We start from the raw sequence: 9691 nt of genomic DNA, 5'->3' as shown, positions 1-9691 counted from the left end.
TTTGTAGTATTTCAAGAAACAACTATATATATATATATATATATATAGTATAAAGTAGCTGTTAAATTTGTAACTGGGTTAGTAAGTTGTCAAAGTCAGTGCTTTACAATGTAAACAGTACAAAATATATCCAGTAAGCAAGCAGACTAAAATATCAATCAGAATCACTAACAACAATCCGGAGGGATTTTCAAGACTCTTAGATCAGCACTGATGAGTTCTGATGGAGTTACTTCTCCAGCATCTTGCACCAATCACTGTAAATCCCAGGGTGGATGTGCATCTCCCCTCATTTTCCTCTTGCAACATGGTCAAGTCAAGCATCGTTTATTTATATAGTGCTTTTAATAATACAGATCAAAGCAAAGCAACTTTACAGTATTAAATAGGAAAATAGTGTATCAGTCAATAATGCAGAAGGACATTAGTAAACTCAGTTTGTAGTCAGTTTAAAAGACAGTTTATCATTCAATTCAGTGATGTCATCCTTCAGCTCGGTTCAGTTTAAATAGTATCTGTGGAATCGCTTGCAATCATGTCAATGATATCACTGTAAATGAAGTGACCACAACGAAGCAAGCCAGAGGCGACAACGAACCAAAACTCCACCGGTGACAAAATGGAGAAAAAACAAGGTCTTTACAGGGGATCTGTATGTGGGGCTCTAGTTGTCCTGGTCTCCGCTGTCTTTCAGGGCAGTAGAGGTTCTTTCTAGGTGCGATCCACCATCTGGTCTGGATACGTACTCGATCCGGGTGACTGCAGTGACCTTCGAATAAGAAAGAAACCGATTAATATAATTGAAGATGTTAATATCTATACGATGTTTGATAGGGAGCCAGTACAGGGTTTACAGAACTGGGCTAATCCGGTCATACTTCCTGATTCTAGGAAGAACTCTAGCTGCTGCATTTTATTATTCATAAGAAAATGGTGACTTTAATACCTAAATTGCTTTATTAACAGTAGACATGCATGCAAAGCCATATTAATGATTATTCCCATTGCATCTTGTCATCATGTACAGAGCAGTGATTACATTTTCATGCATAATTTGCACACCTGGTAAGCAGTTGTTGTAAACCTCGTCGCAGTGTCTGCAGGGTGTACATTTTGTTGAATTCCTGACATGGCTCAGACTTGTTGTCCATTTTGTTCCACCTGTATATTGAGATGAGGAGCATGAAAACAGCATTATTACAAAGATAAACATTCAGACATGGCAACTGAGAAATTTACTGTTATGGCACCTTTTTAAACCTCTAATCAAATATGTAAAAGATACTCAGTCAAGCAAGCTGGATTGTGCCCCCTTTCGAAAGGAGTCTGTATACAGTACAACAGACTTCTGGATTTGGAACAAACCAAAGACGGACTTAATGTAGCATCACCCTCCTCCAGGATCACGTAAAGAAGAATTTCCAACAGGACAGCATCTGGCAACTATTGGGTATTACACAAAAAAAAAAAAAAAAAAAAAAGGTGTCAGTGCCATGGTTTTATCTCAAGATGCACATCAGTAATGTTTTTTTTTTTTTTTTTCTAAATGCAGGTTTACAAAAGCTACTTCAATGTTCTAAATTTAACTACAGCCTAATCCTGGCTTAATCCAAGCCCTGTCTGTGAAACTAGACCTAAAAGTTATAAGGAATTATGAACCGGTCAATTATATTTTGTATAGATAATAAAAAATAAAATAAAAAAAATTGTTTTACATTGACATGCTTACAACTTCAACTGGTACACAGAACAGTTCTGCACATGCATAGTATTAGAGAAAACACACCTCAATAGTGCAAAAAAAAAAAAAAAAGGATTCTTCTTTTAAGAACTCTTAAGTTAACGTATAATCACACAATCTCCTGAAAGACTTAACATGCAAAAATATATTGTTAGTGTTGCACATTTATCTTCTATCATTCCAGTCAAACAACATTCTTTTATATTATTCAACAGACTGTTAACACGCTAACAAACGTTAATATTTAATGGTACCTCAAACGTAATTTGAAGTTAATGGTAGGCCCCTAACAAGGTACACAAACAACGTTGCTACCACTAATTAGATTTCATTGAACAATTAAACCAAAGAAGGCACCAAGTCTACCAAGTCGTTCACCAAGATAACAATTAAAATCAAACTTACAACGCAAAAAAACATTAATTACTCCGATGACCAATTTCTGAACTTACCGTTTGATCAATCGCAACCTTTACTGAAGCGTTTGGGTGCAGTTATATCTGATTGGTTGCGCCCACGTTGGTCGATACTGATTGGCTCCCGCCTACCATCCGGCTGCCAGTTACTGCCTTCCGGCTGTCAGTTACTGCCTTCCGGCTGTCAATGGCAGCCACTTCCTTCTGCCAGCTGCCGATTTTTTATCTGAACCCCTGCTGGACAATGTGGCACTTTTATAGTTGAAGATTTTGTATTGTTGCTTTTACGAACACTCATATATGTATGTAAGTGTGTGAGTATATATATATATATATATATATATATATATATATATATATGTGTGTGTGTGTGTGTGTGTGTGTGTGTGTGTGTGTATAAGGTGCATCTTGAAGAAATGTGAATATCATGAAAAAAGTTCCTTTTTTTTACTTTTTTATAAAAAATTTAAATGTTTATATATTCTAAAGATTCATTTTTTTTTTTTTTTTGATGATGATTAGAGCTTAATTTAATGAATCTAATTATTGCATTTAAAAGTATAAAAAATGAGTTAAACAAATATTATTTAATTCTTTAAAATGATTTTTAAAGAAACTTTGTCCTGTGGTGTGACAGTACAGGTGTCACAATGGAGGACTTTTTTTGTTTATCACACCAAAGGACGTTTCAGCCTTTTCTGTCAATTAATGACCTTGCTAATCCAAGCTAACCTGTCATTAGTGGCAAGCAAGACACATTTGTAAAATTTTCTAGGATTATGTAGCTTAACATGCACTTTTTAATAAAAAAAATATATAATTTAAGTGTGTCATATTAATGCACAACAAAGCATAAAACATTTGTAGTGGTTCCAAAAAAGTTCAAAGGACATGGTGTCACACCAGAGGACATGGTACAAAAATGTAAAAAAATCTAATAACATTGCAGCTTCATAACAGGTCCGTGTAGGTCAAATAAATGTGTGTATGTATTTATATTACGTGTCCTGAAATATTACGGTCGTCCAGTACTCAAAATATTTTTAGAACCACTGACTGGTAAAGTAAGGTGATCTGCCAGGACGAGTCTTCAGAAAATGGCACATCTGGTCACCTGGTATAGGCCATATCTGGCCCACATACAACAAGCCAGAACTCAACCTAAAACCGGTTTGTCACACACGGGCCAGATCTGGCCCACACACAGCAAGCCACGACTCAAATTAAAGCCGGTTTGTTGCACACGGGCCAGATCTGGCCCACACACAGCAAGCCACGACTCAAACTAAAGCCGGTTTGTTGCACACGGGCCAGATCTGGCCCATAAACAGCAAGCCACGACTCAAAATAAAGCCGGTTTGTCGCACACGGGCCAGATCTGGCCCACACACAGCAAGCCATGACTCAAAATAAAGCCGGTTTGTCGCACACGGGCCAGATCTGGCCCATAAACTGCAAGCCACGACTCAAAATAAAGCCGGTTTGTCGCACACGGGCCAGATCTGGCCCATAAACAGCAAGCCACGACTCAAAATAAAGCCGGTTTGTCGCACACGGGCCAGATCTGGCCCACACACAGCAAGCCACGACTCAAACTAAAGCCGGTTTGTTGCACACGGGCCAGATCTGGCCCATAAACTGCAAGCCACGACTCAAAATAAAGCCGGTTTGTTGCACACGGGCCAGATCTGGCCCATAAACAGCAAGCCACGACTCAAACTAAAGCCGGTTTGTTGCACACGGGCCAGATCTGGCCCATAAACAGCATGCCACAACTCAAACTAAAACCGTCTTGATGTGTGTGGGCCAGAGATGGCCCATATAACCTCTGCCGCTGATCTGGCCCACACACAGCAAGCCACGACTCAAACTAAAGCCGGTTTGCTGCACACGGGCCAGATCTGGCCCATAAACTGCAAGCCACGACTCAAAATAAAGCCGGTTTGTCGCACACGGGCCAGATCTGGCCCACACACAGCAAACCACGACTCAAATTGAAGCCGGTTTGTCGCACACGGGCCAGATCTGGCCCACACACAGCAAGCCATGACTCAAAATGAAGCCGGTTTGTCGCACACGGGCCAGATCTGGCCCACACACAGCAAGCCACGACTCAAACTAAAGCCGGTTTGTTGCACACGGGCCAGATCTGGCCCATAAACTGCAAGCCACGACTCAAAATAAAGCCGGTTTGTTGCACACGGGCCAGATCTGGCCCATAAACAGCAAGCCACGACTCAAACTAAAGCCGGTTTGTTGCACACGGGCCAGATCTGGCCCATAAACAGCATGCCACAACTCAAACTAAAACCGTCTTGATGTGTGTGGGCCAGAGATGGCCCATATAACCTCTGCCGCTGCCAGAACTGAGCCAGATGTGCCATAGTTGGCCCAGATGAGGCCCGGATATGTCTGCTATCTGGGGTGTTGTGCGCCTGTAAAACAAAGTCACTTACGCTCTTGAAAAATCGGACCCTGGTGGGTAGTTTAGTTCGAACATAGCGCAGACCTTACTTTGAAAGTAGATTGGACTGACTGCAGCCTAGCTGTAACTGTCTCCGTGTTGTTTGGTTGTCCTTTTTTTCGATTCGTATTAATTTTGTTGTCGCTTACAGCGCCACCTAGTATCCGCTATCCGCCCCCCCTCTCTCCTTACCTCTGTTATCCATTTTCTCTCCACCAACCCCAGGGTTTGGCGGGAGATTTGAATTTAGCTCCACCTCCTCATTGGCCTGTTGTACTCGCTCCTCAACCGCCATTTTGTCTGATTTAACTTTGTTGGCAAACGATTTGGGGCAATCTCTGTAGAGATGAGACAAGTCTCCACAAAGATTACATTTTCTGCCATTTGGACATTCTTCAAAGGAATGTCCAATTTCTCTACACTTGTTACAAAAGAGTTTCTGGCATGCTTCAACAAGATGCCCAAACTCCCCACATCGCCGGCAGAGTTTGGGCATTCCCTGGTAGTGGATGTAGCCCCTGTTTTCTCCCAGAACTATCATTTGTGGTAAATGCCTCAGACCTTGGAAGCCCTGTGGGTCTTCCCATTGCTTAATGGGGACCCTCCAGGAACAATTCCAAATACCGTCTTCATCATAAACCTTCATAGCCTGGCCCCTTACAGTGCAAAATCTACCCAGCCATGTGCAAATGTCTTCTCCATTCACAGTCTCATTGAACATTCTAATGATAACCATTTTTTGTGTGTTATCAGTTAGTTTCTCAACTTTAAACATGGAAAACTGGGTCTTGTGTGTGTCAAAGCGCTGCCAGAACTCATTTAACAGTGCTGCATTTTTAAAACTCACATCGAAGCCTTTGTTAAAAGGCAGGGTTAGAATGCAATTTAAATCAGCAGGATTAAAACCTAGAAGTTTTTGCATAAGTTTCCTCGAAAAATCCAACCTTGACATTTCCATTAACTTTCCATCTTTTTCTAAAAAAAGGAACCTAGTGCTGTGGTGCCTCCGCATGCTGGCACGAGCAGCCGACATGTTGGAGGCACCCACAGCTAAAAGGAATTAAACAAACTAAAAAAATACCACAGCAATAAAAACAACATAAAACAGGAAATAACTTACCTTAAGACCAGTTTCTCAATAAAAAACTCCTCCTAAAGAACAAGCACAACACAATATGAAAGACAATAAATAGTAAAAAAAAGTATGCCAGAGGCAATACAATATACCTCTCGGGAGATGTAGGACGTGCTATGGTAAAGCACAACCTAAAAACCTCCAAGACGCGATCGCAGTCTCTTCCTTTAAGCCAGACACTTGATATTAGCCAAAAGACCAAGAAGCGATGCTGCTAAGACGCAGCAGGAAGGAAGCCGGACACGGCGATGCCCATCTCGGCTTTGGTAAGTTTTGGGAGACCTAAAAACGCTGGGGGATGGTGGTAGCCTCCCCTGTCTACAACGTCACCGGGCCTCGTCCCGATCGGCCTGACGGAAAGTACGGCATGGCTCGTAACTCCCAAACGGTTGGTCGCAGAGCCACGTGCCTTATGTCATCGGAATCCTTGGCTCGAGCCGAACGAGACGCAGGTCTCAGATTGGCTCGTCGCTCTGACGAAATTTTCGGGTATTTTGGATTTTGTCGAAAACCTTCTTTTGCAACCTAGCGCCAGGTATTTGGCCCAGTCCCACCCAAATCAGCACAGAAAGCTTCTCTGGAGTCTGACTGTCAATAATCATCCAAAAAAAGAGGAAATTTCCATTCACCTTGGCGAGGGGACCTCAAAACGTGCTAAGGTGGCGTGTCCGAGGTGGCTCGAATGGCTATAACTCCGGGAAGGAGTGAGATCCCTTCACCCAAATCGGCACACCTGTGCAGGGGCTCAGTCCGAGGCCAGGTGAAAAAGGGCGCGGCGACAGGCCACTAGGTGGCGCTGTAAGCGACAACAAAATTAATACGAATCGAAAAAAAGGACAAACAAACAACATGGAGACAGATACAGCTAGGCTGCAGTCGGTCCAATCTACTTTCAAAGTAAGGTCTGCGCTATGTTCGAACTAAACTACCCACCAGGGTCTGATTTTTCAAGAGCGTAAGTGACTTTGTTTCACAGGCGCACAACACGTATCTCGCATGTGACAGAACTCGCCATTCTGAAACGAAAATAAATAAAAAACCTCTTCTGCTTTGTTTCACCAACAATTTCAGGGGAGAGCGCGAACGCAGTCCCCCACTACCATAAATTATGCAGTCGAGATTCCCGCATTTGGGGAATTCGCAGGGGTCAGCATGGCCGGAGTGCAATGGACAAGCCTCGCCCTGGGTGAACCGCCTTCTTGATCATGGTGTCTCCCCTGCCAGGTAAGTATGAAGGCTCAGGCGGTCAGCCAGAGGTCTGATTTGCATCTCTACCATCCTCACCAACGGTTAGCCCTCCGCCCCCCCTCCAGGAAAGGAAGGACGGGTGCCTTCCGTTACTGGCCTGGAAACTGCCAAGCTCATGGGCCGGTGCTTCCCAACGCCAGTTTTAGATGACTCTCTTTAAACAAACACACCTGATTCGATACATCACCTCGTCTGTGAAAGACTTCAAGACCTCAGGTGGGTGCATCGTTAGTGGAAGAGTCCAAGACCCCAGGAGGACACATCAGGAAAAAAGTTTGCAATAAACCACAGCATCTGCAATGGCAGCTCTCATTCCTTGTTCTGCTATTCGACACAATAAATGCAATGCCCAAAAAGGGAAAGCACACCGTTCCTGGAGACACTGCAATACCAGGCCGATGCATGGAGTGGACGGAGCAAGCCCCGGCTCCAGCTCCGTGATCTAAAAATCCATTAAATATGTAGTCCCCGGATGGGGGACGTATCAGATATTAAACTGATAAGAACAGATTTTTTCTTTCGAAAAAGTTTTATTGTCACCATTTACATTTTTTCCATTTGCATTTTTTCTTTTTCCCACAACATTTTCTTTTTAATCACACATTAAAACAAGCAATATAATATATAATAAATACACATGGTAAAATGAAATAAACAATCATTTTTAAAAAGCATTTGATTAAAACCACAGTGTTTTGCTTGTTTTTAAAAGTCCATTATTGAGGTGTGTTTAAAAGGTGCGGTCAGTTCCAAAGTAAAACACAAATTTTAAAAAAAGCAAACAAGCCTCGTATATATGTTAATAAAACCTCTTTCATAATAAAACAATAAAAAACACCAATTAAAAATCATCTGTTGTGCAAGACCGGGGGTGAGTCCTTATCAAGTTGGTCATCACCCCACTCTCCAGAACAGGGACATGAGATGCTACTTTATGGACTCAGCGGAGATCCCCTCTCCTCCGGCCCGCTGGCCCGCTGTTCCCGTAGCCAGAGTGGTGAGGGTGCATCTACGGGCGGCCAGGGTCGGTGCCTGCCGGGACCCTCTCCGTGCGACCCCGGCCCCCCCGTCCGAATATCGTCGTCCGGTACCCCTGCAGCATTGATGTTACCTTTAGCTCGCATGCATGGAGGGTTACCGTAACGCGCTTCCCCACCAGCAGGTTTCTGGTGGCCCAGATGGCATCCTTGATGACGTTGAGGGTGAGCCAGAGCGAGGTAAATTTCTGTGCCGTCAAGTCCTTCAAGCCCCGGCCCACCCCAAGGATGGCGAGCTGGTACCCGAACTGGGCCCCACCCGCTGGTAGGCACGGGAAATACAGGGGGCCGGTCTTGGCCCACAGGTCCCGCGCAGTGCTGCACTCCCAGAGCAGGTGGTGGACGGTCTCCGGGGAATTGCAGCCGGACCGTGGGCAGATGGGGTTTTTGGCCATGCCTCTGGAGTGCATAACCGCCCTGACCGGGAGGATCTCATGAGCCACCATCCACAATAAGTCCTTGTGCCTGTTCTGGAGAGCGGGGTGAGCCGCGTTCCGCCAAACCTGTTTGGCCTCACTTGGTGTGAGGCCCGGAACTGGACTCACCGGTTCCCGGTCCTGCACAACAGAGATGAGAGACTTGTGTTGAGTTAAAATGGTGACATCTTCACTCTCTAAAAGGTATTTCTTTAAAAACTTTTTTATAAAACTGTACTCTTTGGGCAAGTTAAAAGACACTGGGGTTTTCAAGTCCACTGGTAAAATTTTCAGTGTTCGTAGGTAAGACCCCATCCAGAATCGCGCCATTGCAGCCGTCTTGTTTTCTTTGGATGGGGTCATGGCATAACTAATGTGCAGGGCGGTGAAGCGGCTGCCTAAAAACAGGTGGGGGTCTGGGAGGCCTTTTCCACCGTTCTCCAGCCTTTTCTTGATGGTCTCCCTCTTCAGGCGCTCCCACTTGGACCCCCACAGGAAGTAAAACACCGCCCTCTCCAGTTTCCCCAGGAACCACCGAGGGGGGCTAAAAACAGAACAGACAAGTAAAATCAGAGGTAAAATCACAGATTTAAAAATTAAAACCTTGCCTTCCATCGTCATCTGTCTTAGTCCCCAAAACCCCAGTCTTTTCCTAACTTTCCCTAACAAGTCAGTCCAGTTTTCCCGTCCACCCCCGTCTTTATCAAATTTAACGCCTAAAATCTTAAAATCGTTGTCTTTAAAAACCAAATCAAGTCCTCCTGTGTCCACGTCTCCCCACGGCCCGAAGAGCTGGGCCTCGGACTTGTTTCTATTGAGTTTGGCGCCCGAGGCCCGACCGTACCAGTCAGTCAAGTCCAGTGCTCTTCGTATTGATAAAACGTCTGTGGCTAAAAGAGTTACGTCATCCATATATAAAACACAGGTCGCCGTCAGTCCCCCCGTCCCAGGAACGTCCAGTCCTTTGATCCATTTGTCCCTTCTCAAGATCTGTGCCAGTGGCTCGATGCAAGCCACATACAGAAGAGGAGATAAAGGACATCCCTGACGGACACCACTGTGTATGTCCACAGCTTTGGAAAGATGCCCATTTATTAGAATTTTGCTGACTATTCCCTTGTACAGCAGTCCCACCCAGGCTATAAACCTCTTTGGAAGCCCCATTTTCTCCAGAACCTGGAAGAGGTACTGGTGCGAGACTCGATCAAATGCTTTTTCAAAATCTAAATTTAGG

The 9691-nt window shown here is 44.3% G+C and overlaps 1 long non-coding RNA gene, 1 other non-coding gene and 1 pseudogene across 2 annotated transcripts; all 3 read right to left on the bottom strand.

The window, feature by feature from the left end:
• Positions 1-18: 18 nt before the first annotated feature.
• LOC128011392 (uncharacterized) lies at positions 19-1443 on the bottom strand. The gene is made up of 3 exons (XR_008182549.1): positions 1251-1443; positions 1063-1161; positions 19-769 (listed from the first exon to the last, which is right to left on the bottom strand). It is a non-coding gene; the product is annotated as an uncharacterized LOC128011392 (long non-coding RNA).
• Positions 1444-6824: 5381 nt separating this feature from the next.
• Positions 6825-6988, bottom strand: LOC128012305 (U1 spliceosomal RNA). Its single transcript, XR_008182828.1, has one exon. It is a non-coding gene; the product is annotated as a U1 spliceosomal RNA (small nuclear RNA).
• Positions 6989-7361: 373 nt separating this feature from the next.
• Positions 7362-7536, bottom strand: LOC128012678 (uncharacterized; annotated as a pseudogene).
• Between the last annotated feature and the right edge of the window lie 2155 nt (positions 7537-9691).

Source organism: Carassius gibelio, chromosome B23, assembly GCF_023724105.1.
Source record: "Carassius gibelio isolate Cgi1373 ecotype wild population from Czech Republic chromosome B23, carGib1.2-hapl.c, whole genome shotgun sequence".
Lineage (NCBI taxonomy): Eukaryota > Metazoa > Chordata > Actinopteri > Cypriniformes > Cyprinidae > Carassius > Carassius gibelio.
This window is presented reverse-complemented; position numbering and strand designations above follow the sequence as displayed.